The sequence below is a fragment of the Apodemus sylvaticus genome, chromosome 2 (assembly GCF_947179515.1).
Source record: "Apodemus sylvaticus chromosome 2, mApoSyl1.1, whole genome shotgun sequence".
Lineage (NCBI taxonomy): Eukaryota > Metazoa > Chordata > Mammalia > Rodentia > Muridae > Apodemus > Apodemus sylvaticus.
The window spans coordinates 82926161-82938342 of NC_067473.1; the positions used below are offsets into that span (position 1 = coordinate 82926161).

The 12182-nt window shown below is 37.1% G+C and overlaps 1 pseudogene; it reads left to right on the top strand.

Annotated features, from left to right (window-relative positions):
- The first annotated feature begins 893 nt into the window (after positions 1-893).
- LOC127677484 (putative vomeronasal receptor-like protein 4) lies at positions 894-3044 on the top strand (annotated as a pseudogene).
- The last annotated feature ends 9138 nt before the right edge of the window (positions 3045-12182 follow it).

A 12182-nucleotide genomic window follows, 5' to 3' on the forward strand; every position in this document is an offset into this window, starting at 1 on the left:
AAAGTTCTAAGTGATCATACTGTTCATGATTTATTTTTCTCTCCCACAAAAAGTGAAGGAAACATAGCGTTTGTCTTGATAGCTGGGAGTCAGTTCTTTAATTCTGAATTGGAGTTCACAAATGGTTTAAATGAGGTAGGAACTGACCTCTAAGCCATCTATAGCCATTTATACTTAAAATGTTTATACAATTAATAGGGTGTGGAAAGTCCACTAATGATCTTCCACTGTATTTATGTCTTCAATTCGAGATTTTGAGGATGTAAGATAGAAAAAAACATAATTCTAGATTATGAAGATGTAAGGAAAAAACATAAATAATGAATTTAGATAGTCCTTTTCTAATTAAAATAGTGGGGAAATCAAGAATTATCATTGAGATTCCATTAGAATTATGGGTAAAACATAGATAGTTGCAAAAAAGAGTATAGTAATATAGAATATGAGACTGACTCACCTGGATTTTTGGATATTTTTTGTGCTTTTTTTCCCCCAAGAGTGACATACATTTTGCTTAGCTGGAAAATATGATTGATATTCTGTGCTCATCACTATTGTTTTGTGTGTTAATTATAAAATGAGATAATTTAAATAATTTGGACTGTGTTTCTAAGATGCCATACTAAGGTATAATCCAGGCACAGACAATATGCATTCTGTATAGGTATGACAATGAATGCGTTTACTGTTTCTTATAGTCTATCCATACAGGAGATACATGGAGGATATCTAGAAATGTAGGCTATGATGAATGGTCTGAAACATCAAAAGTTAAAGAGATAAGTTAATCAAGAATGCTGGGAAAACAGAATGTGGTATGTGCATTCCATCCAGTGAATCACAAGGTTGATTTATACTCTTTTTTTTTCAGATATAAGAAATATGATTCAACAATGCTCTTAAGGTAAATTCACCTCTCACTTATATCCTCATTAGAGAACATCCTTTACATCCAAGCTGGGTTTGGAGTCCTAGCTAATATGTTTCTTCTTGTTTTCTATATTTTCATAATCCTAGGGCACAGACCTAAGCCCATGGACCTGATCTCCTCCCAACTGACTTTCATTCACATAATGTTGTTCTTCACTGCAGGTGATATTTTGCTTACAGACATGTTTGAATCATTGAATACTGAGAATGACTTCAAGTGCAAAACAACTTTTTACATATGCAGGGTAATGAGAGGCCTGTCTATCTGCATCATTTGTCTCCTGAGTTTATGCCAGGCTGCCACCATCAGTCCCAATACATCTTTATTGGCAAAATTTAAACATAAACTAAAAAAATACATGATCCACGCATTCTTCTATGTTTGGTCTTTTAATTTGTCCTTCAGTAGTAACCTGATATTCTATGTTGGTGCTTATACCAATTTGAGTGAGACTAACCAGATGAAGGTCACTAAATACTGCTCTCTCTTTTCAATGAACTATATCATCAGGGGATTGATTTTAACAGTGAAAACCTCTTAGAGCATACGCTATTGGTGTTCTGTTCAGAAATTTTCTCCCTGTACCAATGTCCTCAAGGGTCTTCCCCAGTTTCTTTTCTATTAGCTTCAGAGTGTCTGGCTTTATGTGGAGGTCCTTGATCCATTTGGATTTGAGCTCTAAGATCAAGAATTGACAAATGGGACCTCATAAAATTACAAAGTTTCTGTACGGCAAAGGACACCATCAAAAGGACAAATCGGCAACCAACAAATTGGGAAAAGATCTTCACCAATCCTACATCAGATAGAGGGCTAATATCCAATATATATAAAGAACTTAAGAAGTTAGACTCCAGAAAACCAAACAACCCTATTAAAAAATGGGGTACAGAGTTAAACAGGGAATTCTCACCTGAAGAACTTCGGATGGCGGAGAAGCATCTTAAAAAAATGCTCAACTTCATTAGTCATTAGGGAAATGCAAATCAAAACAACCCTAAGATTTCACCTTACACCAGTCAGAATAGCTAAGATTAAAAATTCAGGAGACAGCAGGTGTTGGAGAGGATGTGGAGAAAGAGGAACACTCCTCCACTGCTGGTGGGGTTGCAAATTGGTACAACCACTCTGGAAATCAGTCTGGCGGTTCCTCCGAAAACTGGGCACCTCACTTCCAGAAGATCCTGCTATACCACTCCTGGGCATATACCCAGAGGATTCCCCACCATGTAATAAGGATACATGATCTACTATGTTCATAGCAGCCCTATTTATAATTGCCAGATGCTGGAAAGAACCCAGGTATCCCTCAACAGAAGAGTGGATGCAAAAAATGTGGTATATCTACACAATGGAGTACTATTCAGCCATTAGAAACAACGAATTCATGAAATTCTTAGGCAAATGGATGGAGCTAGAAAACATCATACTAAGTGAGGTAACCCAGACTCAAAAGGTGACTCATGGTATGCACTCACTAATAAGTGGATATTAACCTAGAAAACTGGAATACCCCAAACATAATCCATACATCAAATGAGGTACAAGAAGAAAGGACGAGTGGCCCCTTGTTCTAGAAAGACTCAATGAAGAAGTATAGGGCAAAACCAAAATGGGGAAGTGGGAAGGGGTGGGTGGGAGGACAGGGGGAGAGAAGGGGGCCTATGGGACTTTTGGGGAGTGGGGGGCTAGAAAAGGGGAAAGCATTTGAAATGTAAATAAAAAATATGTTGAATAAAAAAAAAACAGTGAAAACCTCTAGAGATGTGTTTCTTGTAGGAGTCATGCTGACCACAAGTGCATATATAGTGATAATCTTGTTCAGATATCAGAGGCAATGCAAGCATCTTCATAGCATCAGCCACCTGAGAGCATCCCCTGAGAAAAGGGCCACTCAGACCATATTGCTGCTGGTGGTTTTCTTTGTGGTTATATACTGGGCGGACTTTATGATCTCAATCCATCAGTCCTGTTGTGGATCTATGACCCAGTGGTCCTGACTGTTCAGAAGTTTGTGATGAATGCCTATCCTACAATTACACCTTTAGTACAAATCAGTTCTGATAACATAATAATCAACTTGCTCAAAAATTCACAGTCAAAACACCACTAGGTTTAAAAAAAAAGATTCTTTCTCTCCTTTTAAGTGGAATGCATATACATTTATTTATATGTACAAGTGTTGTGCCAGCATGTATGCATGCATGACTGTATGTGTGGTGCTCATGCATGTCCAAAGGGATTATGGGATCCCCTACAATTGCAGTTTCTGATGGGAGTAGGTGCCATGTTGGTAGAGTCCCCAAAGTTGTTTTTAAAAAAAATTATAGGTTCTTCTTCAACTTCAAGTGTTCAAGTATCAAAATGAGATTCTTCATATGATTTATTAAAGTTTGTGGCATTACATTTATACATTTTTTGACATTTCTCTATACAAGTACTATAAATTCTAAAACTGATTGCATACCATAAGTACCTATTTCCACAGAATTTTTTACTTTTTTTTTTTTTTACTTTATTCCCTAAAAGTAACCTTGATACTGAGGTTAATCAAAAGGATCTCCTTGGTGTTAGTGATTTTTGTAAGCCTTTCTTTTGATAAATTTAATCTACTCTGTCATCAAGAGTAGTTTAAATTGTCGTTTTAATATTGTTTGCTATTTAATATCTCTCTGGATCAGAAAAACAATGTGAGTTTAAAATTTCCATTATTACCACAGTTACTCAATTATGTAACTATATGTTACATATGTCCTATTTGTAATTCTCATATGCCTGTTTATTTGGATTTCATTTCATCTACATTTATTAAAATGTTATTAGTAAATAAAAATTTTTATATAGGCATTGCAATGTACAATGAGTTATTTTCTGCATGTGTGTATGCTTTTATGTATGTGCACAGATGAATGTGTGCTACTGTACATGTGGAGGCCAGGAGACAACCTTAGCTGTTGGATATCATAAGCTATTCAGTGTTTGCTCTGATAGAATGTCTCTTACTATACCTGGGGCTTGACAAATAGTAGTCCTAGGGATTCTCCTGTCTTTATTTCTCCTGCTCTGAGATCACAAATGTTTACTACCATCCACCTCAACATTTAAAAATTGTTATTTCTTAATTAAAAACATATTTTCATACAATATATTCTTAATATGCTTTCTCCTCCCCATACTCCTCCCAGTCGTCTTCATCTCTTCTCACACCCAGATCCACACCCTTTGTGTCTCTCCTTCCCAAACAAAAAGGCATTTAAGCAATAATAATAAGGTAAACAACAAAAAGATAAGACAAAAACAAAAATAAATAAAATAGGAAAAAACAGTCATAAGAAATAGAGGAAAAAAACAATAAAACCATATGGACATAGAAATACACAGTTCAACACAGGCATCTTATTACAATACAAAACCAAAAGTAATAAAATATATGCAAAGGGACTGTAGAGATTGTATTGAGTTTATGTTATTTTTGCTATCTTGTACAATGCCCAGGGATTTATTTCCATAAGTAAGACTCCATTGGAGAAAATTAATTTTTTATCTGCAAGAGAGTATCAAAAGAAGGTATCTTCTTGGTTAGGGTAGGGCTTGTATTCACTTCTGCTCTAGGACACTTTTGGGTGGAGATAGGTGCAGACCCTGTGCATGCCGCCACAAGCTCTGAATCTATATGCATGTTCTATACTCTGCTGCATTTTGAAGGCCTTGTTTCCTTAGTGTCTTTCATCCATTCTGTCTCCTTTACTCCTACTTGTGCACCTATTCCACAGAGTTCCCTGTGTTCTGATAGAAAGAATTTTATAGAGACTTCCCATGTAGGACTGACTGTTTTAATGTCTCTAACTCTCTTACCATTTTCTGGCTGTGGATCTCTGTATCTATTCCTGTCTTCTGCTGGAGGAAGCTCTGATGAATGTCATTAGGAATCATTCTATGCTACATTTTTTTAGCAGAACACTAATATTTGGTTTTCTTCTTGGTTCATGACACGTCTAGTCTCAGGTTCTTGACCACCCAAACAGTGTTGAACATGGCTTCTATCTCATGAACTTCATGCTTTAAATCAAGTCAGATATTGATTGGTTACTTTCATGGGCTTTGTGCCACTATTGCCCTAGCACATCTTGCAGGAAGGTAACCATTATACACTAAAGGGGTTTTAGCTGGGTTATTGCTTAACTATCTCCTTAGGTAGTATGTATCTACCCATATCTAATCCATAAGTGTCAAGGCTCTAGATAGTCACCAGGTTGAATTCTCCATGTTCAATGAGCTGTGTGCTATCTTCAGGAAGAGGGCCTTAATATCAGTTTGTGGAGAGCAAACAATAGCTTCAACTTTACCTTGGGTTATTTTGAGGTTCCCATGATCCTTTGGTCAACAACTCAGTTAGATGTAGTCAATTCCCTCTCATATGGTAATGAGATATTTCATTTGGGGCTCAGTCTCCCTTGTAGTTTTGAAATTTTATTTAAATAGCCTCCACACATGTATTTACTTTAGAAAATGTCTACTCTATTGTTTCCATATGATCCCTTAAATGTTCCTTATTGCTCGCTATCCTTCCTTACATTCACTTTCCTAAATCCTTCTCTCCTCCTCGTTTGATACTCCCATTTCAGCACCCCTCATCCATCCGAAACTGTTTATTATTTTCCTTCTAGGGAGATCTGTCCTTCCCCTACTTCTTTTAGTCTATACCTAAGTCTGTGGCTATGTGTATTATGGCTTGTTTATCAATGACTTAATAACTAAAATACATATATAATCAAATAAATACTGTGGGTATGTCTGAGTTTGTTTCCCTCACTCAGAATAACTTTTTGCCTTCAAATTTCTTTCTTTTGATAGACGAGTAATGTTCTATTATGTAAAGACTATATTTTCCTTTTTCTTTCTTTCTTTTTTTTTTATAATGTGCATGCCTGTGTTTTACTCTCTGTGCTAATAGTGTTCCCATGTAACATTAGCTTTAAATATCTTAGGTGGTAAACATGTATTTTTAAGAAGACAGCAAAAAAAAAAAACATAGCAAGAAATTTGTATCCACATAATTGTGCCTACAATTCATTCCTTGGTGCAGCAGAACCGTCAACTCTTAGCTTAGCTACTATGGAAGTAAAATCTTTTGGTTATGTGAGGGACATTGAAGTAAAATCTTATTACAATGAACTACAATGTCTAAAAATTGTTCTTATTTTGGGTTTGTACTACAGTAAGAGCCAAGATTTTAAAGCTCTACAAAAAACAAAACAAACAAAGACTATCTTAACATGTCCATCATTTTTATGACTGGTATAAATATATATTTTGTTCAATATAATAAAATATAAAAATAAAAAGTAAAAATTATAATAGTGAAAACATATAGCCAAGTAATGCTAAAATGTGTTCCCATAATAAAATAAAGCAATTCTGAAGCAGAACATAGTGAATGCAGTTTGACGATGACATCTATTGTTAGAAATGTACCACATTTTCTTTACTCATTTATTTCTTGATGGAAACCTAGACTAACCATGGCCACAGGGACAGTATCGAAATTAACAAAATCAGAAACGAAAAGGGAGACATAAAAGAAACCAAGGAAATCTAAAAATAATAATAATAATAAAGTCATCAGAACATACTACAAAAGCCTTTACTCAACAAAACTGGAAAATCTGGACAAAATGGACAATTTTCTAGATAGATACCAGGTACCAAAGTTAAACCAGGATCAGCTAAACTAAACAGTCCCATAACCTCTAATGAAATAGAAGCAGCCACCAATAGCCTCCCAATCAAGAAAATCCCAGGACTAGATACGTTCAATGCAGAGTTCTATCAGACCTTGAAAAAAGACCTAATACCAACTCTCTCAAAAGTATTACACAAAATAGAAACAGAAAGAACACTACCCAATTTTTTCTATGAAGCAACAATTACTCTGATACCTAATCCACACAAAGACCATACAAAGAAGGACAACTTCAGAACAATTTCCCTTATAAATATTGATGTCAAAATACTCAATAAAATTCTTGCAATCCAAATCCAAGAACACATCAAAATGATTATCCATCATAACAAGTAGGCTTCATCCCAATGATGCTGGGATATTTCAATATAAGGAAATCCATCAATGTAATCCACTACATAAACAATATAAGGACATCCATCAACATAATCCACTATGTAAACAAACTCTAAGAAAAAACACATGATCATGACAATAGATGCTGAGAAAGCATTTCACAAAATACAATACCCTTTCATGATAAAAGTTTTAGAAAAATCAGGAATTCAAGGTCTATACCTAAACATAGTAAAAACAATATACAGAGAAACAGGTAGCCAACATCAAATAAATGGAGGGAAAGTTGAAGCAATTCAACTAAAATCAGGGACTAGAAAAGGCTGCCCACTTTCTCCCTACCTATTCAATATAGTACTGGAAGTCCTAGCCAGAGAAATTAGACATTAAAAAGAGGTTGCAGGGATACAAATTGGAAATTACAAAATCAAAATACGACTATTTGCAGATTGTATGATAATATACTTAACTGACCCCAAAAATTCCACCAGAGAACTCTTTTTTTTTTGGCTTATCATTTTGATTTAATGGCTTTATTTGGGTATGTTTGTTAATAATTGAAGTAAGGCTTGCTGGGATGGAATTGGAGGAAGGCTCCCATCTCCATAATCACTCAATATACTTCTATTGGTTAATCATTTGGTTGATACGTTTTTTTTATATTGATATATTTTTATTTACATTTCAAATGGTTTCCCCTTTTCTGGGTCCCCACTCTCTGCAAGTCCCATAAGCCCTCTTCCCTCCCCCTGTTCCTCCATCTACCCCTTCCCGCTTCCCTGTTCTGGAATTCCCGTATACTCTTGCACTGAGTCTTTGGAGAACCAGGGGCCACTCCTCCATTCTTTTTGGACATCATTTAATATGTGGATTATGTCTTGGGTACTCAAAGTTTCTAGGCTAATATCCACTTATCAGTGACTGCATACCATGATTGATCTTTTGAGACTGGGTAACCTCACTTAGTATGTTCTCCAGCTCCATCCATTTGTCTAAGAATTTCATGAATTAATTGTTTCTAATGGCTGAATAGTACTCCATTGTGTAAATATACCCTGTTTGTTGTATCCATTCCTCCATTGAAGGAAACCTGGGTTCTTTCCAGCTTCTGGCTACTACAAACAGGGCTGCTATGAACATAGTGGACCATGTGTCCTTATTGCATGCTGAAGAATCCTCTGGGTATATGCCCAGGAGTAGTATAACAGGGTGTCATGCCCAGTTTTCTGCGGAACCTCCAGACTGATTTCCAAAGTGGTTGCACCATCTTGCAATTCCACCAGCAGTGGAGGAGTGTTCCTCTTTCTCCACATCCTCGCCAACACCTGCCGTCTCCTGAGTTTTTGACCTTAGCCATTCTGACTGGTGTGAGGTGAAATCTCAGGGTTGTTTTGATTTGCATTTCCCTAATGATTAATGATATTGAACCTTTCTTAAGGTGTTTCTCAGCCCTCTGAAGTTCTTCATGTGAAAATTCTTTGTTTAGCTCCGTACCCCACTTTTTCGATATAATTTATTTACATTTCAAATGATTTCCCCTTTTCTAGCCCCCCACTCCCCGAAAGTCCTGTAAGCTCCCTTCTCTTCCCCTGTCCTCCCACCCACCCCTTCCCACTTCCCCGTTCTGGTTTTGCCTTATACTGCTTCACCGAGTCTTTCCAGAACCAGGGGCCACTCCTCCTTTCTTCTTGTACCTCATTTGATGTGTGGATTATGTTTTGGGTATTCCAGTTTTCTATATTCACTTATTAGTGAGTGCATACCATGATTCACCTTTTGAGTCTGGGTTACCTCACTTAGTATGATGTTCTCTAGCTCCATCCATTTGCCTAAGAATTTCATGAATTCATTGTTTCTAATGGCTGAATAGTACTCCATTGTGTAGATATACCACATTTTTTGCATCCACTCTTCTGTTGAGGGATACCTGGGTTCTTTCCAGCATCTGGCAATTATAAATAGGGCTGCTATGAACATAGTAGAGCATGTATCCTTATTACATGGTGGGGAATCCTCTGGGTATATGCCCAGGAGAGGTATAGCGGGATCTTCTGGAAGTGAGGTGCCCATTTTTCAGAGGAACCGACAGATTGATTTCCAGAGTGGTTGTACCAATTTGCAACCCCACCAGCAGTGGAGGAGTGTTCCTCTTTCTTCACACCCTCTCCAACACCTGCTGTCTCCTGAATTTTTAATCTTAGCCATTCTGACTGATGTAAGATGAAATCTCAGGGTTGGTTTGATTTGCATTTCCCTAATGACTAATGAAGTTGAGCAGTTTTTAAGATGCTTCTCTGCCATCCGAAGTTCTTCAGGAGAGAATTCTTTGTTTAATTCTGTACCCCATTTTTTAATAGGGTTGTTCGGTTTTCTGGAGTGTAACTTCTTGAGTTCTTTATATATATTGGATATTAGCCCTCTATCTGATGAAGGATTGGTGAAGATCTTTTCCCAATTTGTTGGTTGCTGATCTATCCTCTTGATGGTGTCCTTTGCCTTACAGAAACTTTGTAATTTTATGAGGTCCCATTTGTCAATCCTTGCTCTTACAGCATACGCTATTGGTGTTCTGTTCAGAAACTTTCTCCCTGTACCGATGTCCTCAAGGGTCTTCCCCAGTTTCTTTTCTATTAGCTTCAGAGTGTCTGGCTTTATGTGGAGGTCCTTGATCCATTTGGATTTGAGCTTAGTATAAGGAGACAAGGATGGATCAATTTGCATTCTTCTGCATGCTGACCTCCAGTTGAACCAGCACCATTTGTTGAAAAGGCTATCTTTTTTCCATTGGATGTTTTCTGCCTATTTGTCGAGGATCACGTGGCCATAGGTGTGTGGGTTCATTTCTGGATCTTCAATCCTGTTCCATTGATCCTCCTGCCTGTCACTGTACCAATACCATGCAGTTAACACTATTGCTCTGTAGTATTGCTTGAGGTCAGGGATACTGATTCTCCCAGACTTTCTTTTGTTGCTGAGAATAGTTTTAGCTATCCTGGGTTTTTTGTTGTTCCAGATGAATTTGATAATTGCTCTTTCTAACTCTGTGAAGAATTGAGTTGGGATTTTGATGGGTATTGCCTTGAATCTGTATATTGCTTTTGGCAAAATGGCCTTTTTAACTATATTGATTCTACCGATCCATGAGCATGGGGGTTTTCCCCAATTTTTGAGGTCTCCTTCCATTTCCTTCTTCAGAGTCTTGAAGTTCTTGTCATACAGATCTTTCACATGTTTGGTAAGAGTCACCCCAAGATACTTTATACTGTTTGTGGCTATTTTGAAGGGGGTCATTTCCCTAATTTCTTTCTCAGCCTGCTTATCCTTTGAGTATAGGAAGGCCACTGATTTGCTTGAGTTGATTTTATAACCTGCCACTTTGCTGAAGTTGTTTATCAGCTGTAGTAGCTCTCTAGTGGAGTTTTTTGGGTCACTTAGGTAGACGATCATGTCGTCTGCAAATAATGATAGTTTGACTTCTTCCTTTCCAATTTGTATCCCTTTGACCTCCTTATGTTGTCGAATTGCCCGAGCTAGTACCTCAAGTACAATATTGAAAAGATAAGGAGAAAGGGGGCAGCCTTGTCTGGTCCCTGATTTCAGTGGGATTGCTTCAAGTCTCTCTCCATTCAGTTTGATGCTGGCTACTGGATTGCTGTATATTGCTTTTACTGTGTTTAGGTATGGGCCTTGAATTCCTGTTCTCTCCAAGACTTTAAATATGAAAGGATGCTGAATTTTGTCAAATGCTTTTTCAGCATCCAATGAAATGACCATGTGGTTTTGTTCTTTGAGTTTGTTTATGTAGTGGATTGCATTGATGGATTTCTGTATATTGAACCAACCCTGCATTCCTGGGATAAAGCCTACTTGATCATGGTGGATGATCGTTTTGATGTGTTCTTGGATTCGGTTGGCAAGAATTTTATTGAGTATTTTTGCATCGATGTTCATAAGGGGAATTGGTCTGAAGTTCTCTTTCTTTGTTGGATCTTTGTGTGGCTTTGGTATCAGTGTAATTGTGGCTTCATAGAAGGAATTGGGTAGTGTTCCTTCTATTTCTATTTTGTGGAATAGTTTGAAGAGTATTGGTGTTAACTCTTCTTTGAAGATCTGATAGAATTCTGCACTGAAACCATCTGGACCTGTGCTTTTTTTGGTTGGAAAACTTTCTATGACTCCTTCTATTTCTTTAGGCATTATGGGACTGTTTAGATGGTCTAGTTGGTCCTGATTTAATTTTGGTATTTGGTATCTGTCTAGGAAATTGTCCATTTCCTCCAGATTCTCCAGTTGTGTTGAGTATAGGCTCTTGTAGTAGGATCTGATGATTTTTTGGATTTCCTCAGTTTCCGTTGTTATATCTCCCTTTTCATTTCTAAGTTTGTTAATTTGGATACTTTCTCTGTGCACTTTCGTCAGTCTGGCTAAGGGTTTATCTCTCTTGTTGATTTTCTCAAAGAACCAGCTCCTGGTTTTGTTGATTTTTTGTATGGTTCTCTTTGTTTCTACTTGATTGATTTCGGCCCTGAGTTTGATGATTTCCTGCCTTATACTCCTCCTGGGTGAAATAGCTTCTTTTTGTTCCAGGGCTTTCAGGTGTGTCATTAAGCTGGTAATGTATGCTCTCTCCATTTTCTTTTTGGAGGCACTCAGGGCTATGAGTTTTCCTCTTAGCACTGCTTTCATTGTGTCCCATAGATTTGGGTATGTTGTGTTTTCATTTTCATTGTGTTCTAAAAAGTCTTTAATTTCTTTCTTTATTTCTTACTTGACCAAGGTATCATTGAGTAAAATATTGTTCAGTTTCCACGTGTATGTGGGTTTTCTCTTGTTTTTGTTGCTATTGAAGAACACTTTTACTCCATAGTGATCTGATAGGAGGCATGCGTACCCCACTTTTTAATGGGGTTATTTGGTTCTCTGGGTTCTACCTTCCTGAGTTCTTTGTATATATTAGATATTAGCCCACTGTTGGATTTAGCGTTGGTTAAAATCCTTTCCCAATCTGTTGGTTGACGTTTTGTCCTTTTGACAGTGTCATTTTCCTTACAGAGACTTTGTAGTTTTATGAGGTCCCATTTGTCAATTATTGATCTTAGAGTGTAAGCTATTGGTGTTCTATTCAGGAACTTTTCCCCTGTGCCCATGTCCTCAAGAGTCTTTCCCAGTTTC